This window comes from Equus asinus, chromosome 28 (genome assembly GCF_041296235.1).
Source record: "Equus asinus isolate D_3611 breed Donkey chromosome 28, EquAss-T2T_v2, whole genome shotgun sequence".
In the NCBI taxonomy this organism is placed as follows: Eukaryota; Metazoa; Chordata; class Mammalia; order Perissodactyla; family Equidae; genus Equus; species Equus asinus.
The window spans coordinates 740,769-755,000 of NC_091817.1; positions in this window are offsets into that span (position 1 = coordinate 740,769).

A 14,232-nucleotide genomic window follows, 5' to 3' on the forward strand; every position below is an offset into this window, starting at 1 on the left:
GGATTTCTCCGTGTTGCTTTTTCCCCAGGCCTCCACGCCCTTGTGTGTTTCTTTTGCTTAACGTTTGCCACCTGAAGCCAGCCTCTCTTGCCCATCTTCCTCAGTTTCAGAGGGTAGATATTTCAGGGTTGCTTTTTCCCCAGGTCTCCACGCCTTTGTGTTTTGTTTTTGCTTAACGATTGCCACCTGAGCTAGCCTCTCTTGCCCATGTTCCTCAGTTTCAGAGGGTAGATATTTCAGGGTTTCTTTGTCCCCAGGGCTCCACGCCTTTGTGCTTTGTTTTTGCTTAAGGATTGCCACCTGAGGTAGCCTCTCTTGCCCATCTTCCTCAGTTTCAGAGGGTGGATTTCTCCGTGTTGCTTTTTCCCCAGGTCTCCACGCCCTTGTGTGTTTCTTTTGCTTAAAGATTGCCACCTGAGCTAGCCTCTGTTGCCCATCTTCGTCCGTTTCAGAGGGTGGATTTCTCAGTGTTGCCTTTTCGCCAGCTCCCCACGCCCTTGTGTGTTTCTTTTGCTTAAAGATTGTCACCTGAGCTAGGCACTGTTGCCCTGCTTCCTCAGTTTCAGAGGGTACCTTTTTCAGGGTTGCTTTTTCACCGGGTCTCCTCGCCATTGTATTTTTTTATCTTATTTTTTTTGCTTAAAGATTGCCACCTGAGCTAGCCTCTGTTGCGCTTCTTTCTCAGTTCTAGAGGGTAGATTTCTCCGTGTTGCTTTTTCCCCAGGTCTCCACGCACTTCCTTTTATTTTTCCTTAAAAATTGCCACCTGAGCTAGCCTCTGTTGTCCATCTTCGTCGGTTTCAGAGGGTAGATTTCTCACTGTGGCTTTTTTGCCAGGTCTGCACGCCCTTGTGTTTTTTTTCTGCTTAAAGGTTGCAACCTGAGCTAGCTTCTTTTGCCCATGTCCCTCAGTTTCAGAGGGTGGATTTCTCCGTGTTGCTTTTTCCCCAGGCCTCCACGCCCTTGTGTGTTTCTTTTGCTTAAAGATTGCCACCTGAAGCCAGCCTCTCTTGCCCATCTTCCTCAGTTTCAGAGGGTAGATATTTCAGGGTTGCTTTTTCCCCAGGTCTCCACGCCTTTGGGTTTTGTTTTTGCTTAACGATTGCCACCTGAGCTAGCCTCTCTTGCCCATGTTCCTCAGTTTCAGAGGGTAGATATTTCAGGGTTGCTTTGTCCCCAGGGCTCCACGCCTTTGTGCTTTGTTTTTGCTTAAGGATTGCCACCTGAGGTAGCCTCTCTTGCCCATCTTCCTCAGTTTCAGAGGGTGGATTTCTCCGTGTTGCTTTTTCCCCAGGTCTCCACGCCCTTGTGTGTTTCTTTTGCTTAAAGATTGCCACCTGAGCTAGCCTCTGTTGCCCATCTTCGTCCGTTTCAGAGGGTGGATTTCTCAGTGTTGCCTTTTCGCCAGCTCCCCACGCCCTTGTGTGTTTCTTTTGCTTAAAGATTGTCACCTGAGCTAGGCACTGTTGCCCTGCTTCCTCAGTTTCAGAGGGTACCTTTTTCAGGGTTGCTTTTTCACCGGGTCTCCTCGCCATTGTATTTTTTTATTTTATTTTTTTTGCTTAAAGATTGCCACCTGAGCTAGCCTCTGTTGCGCTTCTTTCTCAGTTCTAGAGGGTAGATTTCTCCGTGTTGCTTTTTCCCCAGGTCTCCACGCACTTCCTTTTATTTTTCCTTAAAAATTGCCACCTGAGCTAGCCTCTGTTGTCCATCTTCGTCGGTTTCAGAGGGTAGATTTCTCACTGTGGCTTTTTTGCCAGGTCTGCACGCCCTTGTGTTTTTTTTCTGCTTAAAGGTTGCAACCTGAGCTAGCTTCTTTTGCCCATGTCCCTCAGTTTCAGAGGGTGGATTTCTCCGTGTTGCTTTTTCCCCAGGCCTCCACGCCCTTGTGTGTTTCTTTTGCTTAAAGATTGCCACCTGAAGCCAGCCTCTCTTGCCCATCTTCCTCAGTTTCAGAGGGTAGATATTTCAGGGTTGCTTTTTCCCCAGGTCTCCACGCCTTTGTGTTTTGTTTTTGCTTAACGATTGCCACCTGAGCTAGCCTCTCTTGCCCATGTTCCTCAGTTTCAGAGGGTAGATATTTCAGGGTTGCTTTGTCCCCAGGGCTCCACGCCTTTGTGCTTTGTTTTTGCTTAAGGATTGCCACCTGAGGTAGCCTCTCTTGCCCATCTTCCTCAGTTTCAGAGGGTGGATTTCTCCGTGTTGCTTTTTCCCCAGGTCTCCACGCCCTTGTGTGTTTCTTTTGCTTAAAGATTGCCACCTGAGCTAGCCTCTGTTGCCCATCTTCGTCCGTTTCAGAGGGTGGATTTCTCAGTGTTGCCTTTTCGCCAGCTCCCCACGCCCTTGTGTGTTTCTTTTGCTTAAAGATTGTCACCTGAGCTAGGCACTGTTGCCCTGCTTCCTCAGTTTCAGAGGGTACCTTTTTCAGGGTTGCTTTTTCACCGGGTCTCCTCGCCATTGTATTTTTTTATCTTATTTTTTTTGCTTAAAGATTGCCACCTGAGCTAGCCTCTGTTGCGCTTCTTTCTCAGTTCTAGAGGGTAGATTTCTCCGTGTTGCTTTTTCCCCAGGTCTCCACGCACTTCCTTTTATTTTTCCTTAAAAATTGCCACCTGAGCTAGCCTCTGTTGTCCATCTTCGTCGGTTTCAGAGGGTAGATTTCTCACTGTGGCTTTTTTGCCAGGTCTGCACGCCCTTGTGTTTTTTTTCTGCTTAAAGGTTGCAACCTGAGCTAGCTTCTTTTGCCCATGTCCCTCAGTTTCAGAGGGTGGATTTCTCCGTGTTGCTTTTTCCCCAGGCCTCCACGCCCTTGTGTGTTTCTTTTGCTTAAAGATTGCCACCTGAAGCCAGCCTCTCTTGCCCATCTTCCTCAGTTTCAGAGGGTAGATATTTCAGGGTTGCTTTTTCCCCAGGTCTCCACGCCTTTGTGTTTTGTTTTTGCTTAACGATTGCCACCTGAGCTAGCCTCTCTTGCCCATGTTCCTCAGTTTCAGAGGGTAGATATTTCAGGGTTGCTTTGTCCCCAGGGCTCCACGCCTTTGTGCTTTGTTTTTGCTTAAGGATTGCCACCTGAGGTAGCCTCTCTTGCCCATCTTCCTCAGTTTCAGAGGGTGGATTTCTCCGTGTTGCTTTTTCCCCAGGTCTCCACGCCCTTGTGTGTTTCTTTTGCTTAAAGATTGCCACCTGAGCTAGCCTCTGTTGCCCATCTTCGTCGGTTTCAGAGGGTGGATTTCTCAGTGTTGCTTTTTTGCCAGGTCTGCACGCCCTTGTGTTTTTTTTCTGCTTAAAGGTTGCAACCTGAGCTAGCTTCTTTTGCCCATGTCCCTCAGTTTCAGAGGGTGGATTTCTCCGTGTTGCTTTTTCCCCAGGCCTCCACGCCCTTGTGTGTTTCTTTTGCTTAACGTTTGCCACCTGAAGCCAGCCTCTCTTGCCCATCTTCCTCAGTTTCAGAGGGTAGATATTTCAGGGTTGCTTTTTCCCCAGGTCTCCACGCCTTTGTGTTTTGTTTTTGCTTAACGATTGCCACCTGAGCTAGCCTCTCTTGCCCATGTTCCTCAGTTTCAGAGGGTACCTTTTTCAGGGTTGCTTTTTCACCGGGTCTCCTCGCCATTGTATTTTTTTATCTTATTTTTTTTGCTTAAAGATTGCCACCTGAGCTAGCCTCTGTTGCGCTTCTTTCTCAGTTCTAGAGGGTAGATTTCTCCGTGTTGCTTTTTCCCCAGGTCTCCACGCACTTCCTTTTATTTTTCCTTAAAAATTGCCACCTGAGCTAGCCTCTGTTGTCCATCTTCGTCGGTTTCAGAGGGTAGATTTCTCACTGTTGCTTTTTTGCCAGGTCTGCACGCCCTTGTGTTTTTTTTCTGCTTAAAGGTTGCAACCTGAGCTAGCTTCTTTTGCCCATGTCCCTCAGTTTCAGAGGGTGGATTTCTCCGTGTTGCTTTTTCCCCAGGCCTCCACGCCCTTGTGTGTTTCTTTTGCTTAACGTTTGCCACCTGAAGCCAGCCTCTCTTGCCCATCTTCCTCAGTTTCAGAGGGTAGATATTTCAGGGTTGCTTTTTCCCCAGGTCTCCACGCCTTTGTGTTTTGTTTTTGCTTAACGATTGCCACCTGAGCTAGCCTCTCTTGCCCATGTTCCTCAGTTTCAGAGGGTAGATATTTCAGGGTTTCTTTGTCCCCAGGGCTCCACGCCTTTGTGCTTTGTTTTTGCTTAAGGATTGCCACCTGAGGTAGCCTCTCTTGCCCATCTTCCTCAGTTTCAGAGGGTGGATTTCTCCGTGTTGCTTTTTCCCCAGGTCTCCACGCCCTTGTGTGTTTCTTTTGCTTAAAGATTGCCACCTGAGCTAGCCTCTGTTGCCCATCTTCGTCCGTTTCAGAGGGTGGATTTCTCAGTGTTGCCTTTTCGCCAGCTCCCCACGCCCTTGTGTGTTTCTTTTGCTTAAAGATTGTCACCTGAGCTAGGCACTGTTGCCCTGCTTCCTCAGTTTCAGAGGGTACCTTTTTCAGGGTTGCTTTTTCACCGGGTCTCCTCGCCATTGTATTTTTTTATCTTATTTTTTTTGCTTAAAGATTGCCACCTGAGCTAGCCTCTGTTGCGCTTCTTTCTCAGTTCTAGAGGGTAGATTTCTCCGTGTTGCTTTTTCCCCAGGTCTCCACGCACTTCCTTTTATTTTTCCTTAAAAATTGCCACCTGAGCTAGCCTCTGTTGTCCATCTTCGTCGGTTTCAGAGGGTAGATTTCTCACTGTGGCTTTTTTGCCAGGTCTGCACGCCCTTGTGTTTTTTTTCTGCTTAAAGGTTGCAACCTGAGCTAGCTTCTTTTGCCCATGTCCCTCAGTTTCAGAGGGTGGATTTCTCCGTGTTGCTTTTTCCCCAGGCCTCCACGCCCTTGTGTGTTTCTTTTGCTTAAAGATTGCCACCTGAAGCCAGCCTCTCTTGCCCATCTTCCTCAGTTTCAGAGGGTAGATATTTCAGGGTTGCTTTTTCCCCAGGTCTCCACGCCTTTGTGTTTTGTTTTTGCTTAACGATTGCCACCTGAGCTAGCCTCTCTTGCCCATGTTCCTCAGTTTCAGAGGGTAGATATTTCAGGGTTGCTTTGTCCCCAGGGCTCCACGCCTTTGTGCTTTGTTTTTGCTTAAGGATTGCCACCTGAGCTAGCCTCTCTTGCCCATCTTCCTCAGTTTCAGAGGGTGGATTTCTCCGTGTTGCTTTTTCCCCAGGTCTCCACGCCCTTGTGTGTTTCTTTTGCTTAAAGATTGCCACCTGAGCTAGCCTCTGTTGCCCATCTTCGTCCGTTTCAGAGGGTGGATTTCTCAGTGTTGCCTTTTCGCCAGCTCCCCACGCCCTTGTGTGTTTCTTTTGCTTAAAGATTGTCACCTGAGCTAGGCACTGTTGCCCTGCTTCCTCAGTTTCAGAGGGTACCTTTTTCAGGGTTGCTTTTTGACCGGGTCTCCTCGCCATTGTATTTTTTTATCTTATTTTTTTTGCTTAAAGATTGCCACCTGAGCTAGCCTCTGTTGCGCTTCTTTCTCAGTTCTAGAGGGTAGATTTCTCCGTGTTGCTTTTTCCCCAGGTCTCCACGCACTTCCTTTTATTTTTCCTTAAAAATTGCCACCTGAGCTAGCCTCTGTTGTCCATCTTCGTCGGTTTCAGAGGGTAGATTTCTCACTGTGGCTTTTTTGCCAGGTCTGCACGCCCTTGTGTTTTTTTTCTGCTTAAAGGTTGCAACCTGAGCTAGCTTCTTTTGCCCATGTCCCTCAGTTTCAGAGGGTGGATTTCTCCGTGTTGCTTTTTCCCCAGGCCTCCACGCCCTTGTGTGTTTCTTTTGCTTAAAGATTGCCACCTGAAGCCAGCCTCTCTTGCCCATCTTCCTCAGTTTCAGAGGGTAGATATTTCAGGGTTGCTTTTTCCCCAGGTCTCCACGCCTTTGTGTTTTGTTTTTGCTTAACGATTGCCACCTGAGCTAGCCTCTCTTGCCCATGTTCCTCAGTTTCAGAGGGTAGATATTTCAGGGTTGCTTTGTCCCCAGGGCTCCACGCCTTTGTGCTTTGTTTTTGCTTAAGGATTGCCACCTGAGGTAGCCTCTCTTGCCCATCTTCCTCAGTTTCAGAGGGTGGATTTCTCCGTGTTGCTTTTTCCCCAGGTCTCCACGCCCTTGTGTGTTTCTTTTGCTTAAAGATTGCCACCTGAGCTAGCCTCTGTTGCCCATCTTCGTCCGTTTCAGAGGGTGGATTTCTCAGTGTTGCCTTTTCGCCAGCTCCCCACGCCCTTGTGTGTTTCTTTTGCTTAAAGATTGTCACCTGAGCTAGGCACTGTTGCCCTGCTTCCTCAGTTTCAGAGGGTACCTTTTTCAGGGTTGCTTTTTGACCGGGTCTCCTCGCCATTGTATTTTTTTATCTTATTTTTTTTGCTTAAAGATTGCCACCTGAGCTAGCCTCTGTTGCGCTTCTTTCTCAGTTCTAGAGGGTAGATTTCTCCGTGTTGCTTTTTCCCCAGGTCTCCACGCACTTCCTTTTATTTTTCCTTAAAAATTGCCACCTGAGCTAGCCTCTGTTGTCCATCTTCGTCGGTTTCAGAGGGTAGATTTCTCACTGTGGCTTTTTTGCCAGGTCTGCACGCCCTTGTGTTTTTTTTCTGCTTAAAGGTTGCAACCTGAGCTAGCTTCTTTTGCCCATGTCCCTCAGTTTCAGAGGGTGGATTTCTCCGTGTTGCTTTTTCCCCAGGCCTCCACGCCCTTGTGTGTTTCTTTTGCTTAAAGATTGCCACCTGAAGCCAGCCTCTCTTGCCCATCTTCCTCAGTTTCAGAGGGTAGATATTTCAGGGTTGCTTTTTCCCCAGGTCTCCACGCCTTTGTGTTTTGTTTTTGCTTAACGATTGCCACCTGAGCTAGCCTCTCTTGCCCATGTTCCTCAGTTTCAGAGGGTAGATATTTCAGGGTTGCTTTGTCCCCAGGGCTCCACGCCTTTGTGCTTTGTTTTTGCTTAAGGATTGCCACCTGAGGTAGCCTCTCTTGCCCATCTTCCTCAGTTTCAGAGGGTGGATTTCTCCGTGTTGCTTTTTCCCCAGGTCTCCACGCCCTTGTGTGTTTCTTTTGCTTAAAGATTGCCACCTGAGCTAGCCTCTGTTGCCCATCTTCGTCCGTTTCAGAGGGTGGATTTCTCAGTGTTGCCTTTTCGCCAGCTCCCCACGCCCTTGTGTGTTTCTTTTGCTTAAAGATTGTCACCTGAGCTAGGCACTGTTGCCCTGCTTCCTCAGTTTCAGAGGGTACCTTTTTCAGGGTTGCTTTTTCACCGGGTCTCCTCGCCATTGTATTTTTTTATCTTATTTTTTTTGCTTAAAGATTGCCACCTGAGCTAGCCTCTGTTGCGCTTCTTTCTCAGTTCTAGAGGGTAGATTTCTCCGTGTTGCTTTTTCCCCAGGTCTCCACGCACTTCCTTTTATTTTTCCTTAAAAATTGCCACCTGAGCTAGCCTCTGTTGTCCATCTTCGTCGGTTTCAGAGGGTAGATTTCTCACTGTGGCTTTTTTGCCAGGTCTGCACGCCCTTGTGTTTTTTTTCTGCTTAAAGGTTGCAACCTGAGCTAGCTTCTTTTGCCCATGTCCCTCAGTTTCAGAGGGTGGATTTCTCCGTGTTGCTTTTTCCCCAGGCCTCCACGCCCTTGTGTGTTTCTTTTGCTTAACGATTGCCACCTGAGCTAGCCTCTGTTGCCCATCTTCGTCCGTTTCAGAGTGTGGATTTCTCAGTGTTGCCTTTTCCCCAGCTCCCCACGCCCTTGTGTGTTTCTTTTGCTTAAAGATTGCCACCTGAAGCCAGCCTCTCTTGCCCATCTTCCTCAGTTTCAGAGGGTAGATATTTCAGGGTTGCTTTTTCCCCAGGTCTCCACGCCTTTGGGTTTTGTTTTTGCTTAACGATTGCCACCTGAGCTAGCCTCTCTTGCCCATCTTCCTGAGTTTCAGAGGGTCGATATCTCCGTGTTGCTGTTTCCCCAGGTCTCCACGCCCTTGTGTGTTTCTTTTGCTTAACGTTTGCCACCTGAAGCCAGCCTCTCTTGCCCATCTTCCTCAGTTTCAGAGGGTAGATATTTCAGGGTTGCTTTTTCCCCAGGTCTCCACGCCTTTGTGTTTTGTTTTTGCTTAACGATTGCCACCTGAGCTAGCCTCTCTTGCCCATGTTCCTCAGTTTCAGAGGGTAGATATTTCAGGGTTGCTTTGTCCCCAGGGCTCCACGCCTTTGGGTTTTGTTTTTGCTTAACGATTGCCACCTGAGCTAGCCTCTCTTGCCCATCTTCCTGAGTTTCAGAGGGTCGATATCTCCGTGTTGCTGTTTCCCCAGGTCTCCACGCCCTTGTGTGTTTCTTTTGCTTAACGTTTGCCACCTGAAGCCAGCCTCTCTTGCCCATCTTCCTCAGTTTCAGAGGGTAGATATTTCAGGGTTGCTTTTTCCCCAGGTCTCCACGCCTTTGTGTTTTGTTTTTGCTTAACGATTGCCACCTGAGCTAGCCTCTCTTGCCCATGTTCCTCAGTTTCAGAGGGTAGATATTTCAGGGTTGCTTTGTCCCCAGGGCTCCACGCCTTTGTGCTTTGTTTTTGCTTAAGGATTGCCACCTGAGGTAGCCTCTCTTGCCCATCTTCCTCAGTTTCAGAGGGTGGATTTCTCCGTGTTGCTTTTTCCCCAGGTCTCCACGCCCTTGTGTGTTTCTTTTGCTTAAAGATTGCCACCTGAGCTAGCCTCTGTTGCCCATCTTCGTCCGTTTCAGAGGGTGGATTTCTCAGTGTTGCCTTTTCGCCAGCTCCCCACGCCCTTGTGTGTTTCTTTTGCTTAAAGATTGTCACCTGAGCTAGGCACTGTTGCCCTGCTTCCTCAGTTTCAGAGGGTACCTTTTTCAGGGTTGCTTTTTCACCGGGTCTCCTCGCCATTGTATTTTTTTATCTTATTTTTTTTGCTTAAAGATTGCCACCTGAGCTAGCCTCTGTTGCGCTTCTTTCTCAGTTCTAGAGGGTAGATTTCTCCGTGTTGCTTTTTCCCCAGGTCTCCACGCACTTCCTTTTATTTTTCCTTAAAAATTGCCACCTGAGCTAGCCTCTGTTGTCCATCTTCGTCGGTTTCAGAGGGTAGATTTCTCACTGTGGCTTTTTTGCCAGGTCTGCACGCCCTTGTGTTTTTTTTCTGCTTAAAGGTTGCAACCTGAGCTAGCTTCTTTTGCCCATGTCCCTCAGTTTCAGAGGGTGGATTTCTCCGTGTTGCTTTTTCCCCAGGCCTCCACGCCCTTGTGTGTTTCTTTGGCTTAACGATTGCCACCTGAGCTAGCCTCTGTTGCCCATCTTCGTCCGTTTCAGAGGGTGGATTTCTCAGTGTTGCCTTTTCCCCAGCTCCCCACGCCCTTGTGTGTTTCTTTTGCTTAAAGATTGCCACCTGAAGCCAGCCTCTCTTGCCCATCTTCCTCAGTTTCAGAGGGTAGATATTTCAGGGTTGCTTTTTCCCCAGGTCTCCACGCCTTTGGGTTTTGTTTTTGCTTAACGATTGCCACCTGAGCTAGCCTCTCTTGCCCATCTTCCTGAGTTTCAGAGGGTCGATATCTCCGTGTTGCTGTTTCCCCAGGTCTCCACGCCCTTGTGTGTTTCTTTTGCTTAACGTTTGCCACCTGAAGCCAGCCTCTCTTGCCCATCTTCCTCAGTTTCAGAGGGTAGATATTTCAGGGTTGCTTTTTCCCCAGGTCTCCACGCCTTTGTGTTTTGTTTTTGCTTAACGAGTGCCACCTGAGCTAGCCTCTCTTGCCCATGTTCCTCAGTTTCAGAGGGTAGATATTTCAGGGTTGCTTTGTCCCCAGGGCTCCACGCCTTTGTGCTTTGTTTTTGCTTAAGGATTGCCACCTGAGGTAGCCTCTCTTGCCCATCTTCCTCAGTTTCAGAGGGTGGATTTCTCCGTGTTGCTTTTTCCCCAGGTCTCCACGCCCTTGTGTGTTTCTTTTGCTTAAAGATTGCCACCTGAGCTAGCCTCTGTTGCCCATCTTCGTCCGTTTCAGAGGGTGGATTTCTCAGTGTTGCCTTTTCGCCAGCTCCCCACGCCCTTGTGTGTTTCTTTTGCTTAAAGATTGTCACCTGAGCTAGGCACTGTTGCCCTGCTTCCTCAGTTTCAGAGGGTACCTTTTTCAGGGTTGCTTTTTGACCGGGTCTCCTCGCCATTGTATTTTTTTATCTTATTTTTTTTGCTTAAAGATTGCCACCTGAGCTAGCCTCTGTTGCGCTTCTTTCTCAGTTCTAGAGGGTAGATTTCTCCGTGTTGCTTTTTCCCCAGGTCTCCACGCACTTCCTTTTATTTTTCCTTAAAAATTGCCACCTGAGCTAGCCTCTGTTGTCCATCTTCGTCGGTTTCAGAGGGTAGATTTCTCACTGTGGCTTTTTTGCCAGGTCTGCACGCCCTTGTGTTTTTTTTCTGCTTAAAGGTTGCAACCTGAGCTAGCCCCTGTTGCCCATCTTCGTCGGTTTCAGAGGGTAGATTTCTCAGTGTTGATTTTTCCCCATTTCTCCACGCCCTCGTGCTTTTTTTTTTTTATTTCCTTAGATGTCGGCGCCTGAGCTAGCTTCTTTTGCCCATCTTCGTCAGTTTCAGCGGGTAGACTCTCCGCCTGCCTTCGACAGGCCCTCTGGACTGGAAAGCTTTCCTCCTCCCGTCATCACGGTCCTTCTCGGATGACGTGCCTGGTTTCGGTTTGACCGTCCCCGCCCGCCCTGATTTTCTAAGTCCTCCCGGGAACCCCGGGGGCGCTCCAGCCGCTCCGGGAAGCGGCGGCCTCCCGGCCGCACCGGCCCAGCCCGGCCCGGGCCGCCCCCTGGCCTCTCTGGGGGGAACTCTCCCCTTCCCCTTCCCGGTGATCGCCCGAGAAACCTTTTCCGAGTCCCCCTCCTGCGGCTGGGGCTGCGCCTTGGCGGCCGGGAGCCCGCGGGCGGACGCCCCGGGGCCGCACTGGGCCGGGAGGCTGGGTCCGAGGGGGCTCCGGGACGGGATCGGGCGGCCCGGCGGCCCGGCTGTGCTCCCCGGCGGGCCCGCGCTCCGGCTCCGTCCCGCTGAGGCGGTCGTCGGTCGCCGGGTGCCACCTGGCGGCCGCTTTTATATCGTCTCTTTCCTCCGGAGCTCCGGCGACGCGGGCCAAGGGACGGGACTCGGCCGCGGTGACCGAGGCAGAGTCCCGGGAGGCCGGCGTCGCTGGCGGGATCTGGCCCGGTGGCGCCGGGGCGTGAGCGCGACGCCCGCTCGCCGGAGATTGGAGGTGCAGGCTACTGAGGGAGGTGGCTGTCGCCGCGCCGCCCGGTGCCGGCCGGGGTGTGGGGCCTCCCGGACGGGTCGACCAGCAGCCGCCGGTGCCCCTCCGTCCCCGGGAGGGGGTGGGGGGCCGCCGCGGGGGAACGGGCGAGGGAGCTCGTCCCGTGCCCGGCCGTCGTCCCGAGGGCGGCCCGGTGGTCGGGCCTTCCGCGTCGCCGATCCCCTTTCCGCGCCCCGCTCCGGAGGTGGGCGACCGGCCGGGGCCTTGCGGGGGAGGCCCGTGGAGGGCGCGACGGGCTCGGCCGCCGGGCTGGCCTTTTCCCCACTGGTCTTCCGAGTCGACCGGCTCTGGCGGTGGGGACCGGGCCCGGTCCTCGGATGCCTCCTCCTCCGTGGCAGTTTTTTTTTCCAAGTCCCGCCCTGGAGAAGAGCATGGACCGGCCCCGGGAGCCCTCGAGGGCGGGCCGGGGAGGGCGTCCCCGGCCCGGACGCGTGCCCGGGGTGGGTCCGGGCCGTCGGACCGGACTTCTCTCTCCGAGTTTCGCGGGTCGCGTCTTTGTCCGGAGGCGGGAGGGGGCCGGCTCGAGGCGTAGGTGGAGCCCCGGCTGAGGGACGGGAGCCACGGTCCCGCCCCGGGCCCGGTCGCCGGAGGCGCCTCCGCGGAATTCTTTTCTAAGTCCTGACCCGGCGACTCAGAGGGAGGGACCGACCGGTCCCGGCCCGCGCGGGCGGCCCGGGGAGGCTGTCCCCGGCTCCCCCTGCCGCCACGCTTCTGGGGTCGACCAGATGGCCCCGGGAGCTCCGGGCCTGGTGGCGATGGGGTCGTGCTTGGGGTCTGGTGGCCGTGGCCGTGATCCAGGGGTTCCCCTGGTGATCCGTGGGTGGGCCCCGTCTCCGGGCGCGGCGATTCTTGCCCCCGAATGGGTGGTTTTGTGCCGCCAGATAAGTGCTGACACGCTCTGCTCGGGTGACAGTCGCCCGAGAGCTTCCGGGTGCCTGGATGCGTGTGCGGGGAGGGCTCCGGGCTCTGGCCGAGAACAGGACGCCCGTTTCCACCCCCGCCGCTTGAGCCGCCCGCTGGGGCCTGCGCGCCGGCTCTTGTGCGTTCCAGGCGCCCCCACGACCGTGGTGCCACCTCCGGTCTCTGGTACCCGAGGGCGGCGGGGTTAGGGGCGCGGGGTCCTCTACCACGTGCACTCCCTGCCGCCGGCACCCGGGTGCGGTCGCGACTTACCCCATCCCACCGGCTCCGTGCCAGTGCGTGTCAGGCGTTCTCGTCCTGGGGTCGTCGCCCGCGCTTGCTGGAGGAGGAGAGGGGTCGGTGAGGCTGAAGCAGGCTCCTCCGCTCGCTGTCCTCGCCGGCCTTCCCTTGCTCGGGGGTCACTCGCGTTATGCTGCCGACCGATGTGGTGATGCTGTGCTCTCCCGGGCCGGGCCTAAGCCGTGCCAGACGAGGGACGGACGTTCATGGCGAACGGGACCGCTCTTCTCGCTCTGCCCGCGGGTCCCCTCGCCCGTTCTCCCCCGCTGCGAGTGGCGTGTGGGAGGCGGCAGGGGTGCGGAATCCGGCCCGACCTCGCTCCCCCGCCCCGTGCCTCGTGGCGTGGGCGGTGTCGGGGTCTCCGTGACGCGGCGGATGCTCTGCCTGTGCCTCTTGGCTGTGTCTCGCGGGCGGCCCTCCCCGCGGTGGGGCGGGCCGTGTTGCCGCCGCGCCGCGCGCCTTCCCGGGCGCGTGAGCGCGTTCCCCAGGCCGTTGGCGGTGCCCCTGGAGCGTTCCAGGTCGTCCCTCAGGCGCCCGAGGCCGAGTGGCGGTGTCGTTCCCTGTTCCCGTCGGCCTCCTCAGGTAACCGCTGCGCTGGTGTGTCTGAGGAGCGGGGGGGGTCGAGTCGGTAAGGGAGGCGTGCCCCTCGTCCCCCTCGGGGGGGACGGGTGCCTCGTCGCCCCCCACGGCGTGCCGTGTGGGGGCGGGCAGGCTCGGGCGCGTGCCCGCGCGTTCCCCTTGCTGGGGTTTCCCCGCGGGTGTGGGAGTGACCGTGGCGGGCCGAGCCAGCGGCGTGGCGCTGGCTCTTTGGTTGGGAGGTGCTGTTTGATCGGCACCTCCGTCCCAGTCTCTGCCTCCCTTGGTCTCTCGGCCTGAGGGGAGGCACTGACTTGGGAGCCGCACAGGGGCCTTGTAGATCCCTAGCTAAGCCCAGTGTGGCCAGAGATGGCGAGCCCGGGGCAGCGCGGGCTCGCGGCCCTGACCACGGACGCTCCGACTTGCTCTAGGCCTTACCTCTACCGCAGACCCCTCCTGCATTGCGTGGCCATGGTGTCTGTAAGCGCCTTGGTGGGCCCGATGGCGGACGATGGGCGGGGGCGACACGCCCTCGGTGAGAAAGCCTTCTCTAGCGATCCGAGAGGGTGCCTTGGGGTACCGGACCCCCCAGCCGCCGCCCCTCCTTTGCGCGTAGTAGCCACGGACGCCACCACCGTGGCGCGTGGGCAGAGCTGCTCTTTGCCTACCGCGGCCGGCGCCTCCCCCCTCCGAGTCGGGGGAGGGTCACGCCCGGCCGGGCCGTCGTCGGGCGCGGGGCCGCGCGTGTGCGCGAGCGTGCGCGTGGTTCTCCCGTCGCGCGCTGGGGCGGGGAGAGGGCCCGGCCCCGTCCGGGCTCCGCCCCGCCGCGAGCGGCTGGCTCTCCGCTCGCTCCCGTCCCGAGCCGCAGCCGGTGGTGGCGTGCGGGCATGGGTGGGGGCCGCCGCCGCTCTCGGGCGCGTTCCCTCGGGACGTGGGCCCCGGAGCAGACCAGACAGGCAGACGGGTGGCTGGGTGGACGGGGCGGCCCCCGGCGGCGGGGGCGCCTCACGTAGGCCCCGGCGGTGGGGCCGGGCCCGCGGGAGGCCGAGGGGTGGCTGAGGCCGGCCGGCGTCCCAGGCGTCGTGGGACCGCCCTCGCGTGTCGTTGGCGGTGGGATCCCGCGTGTGTTTTCCTGGTGGC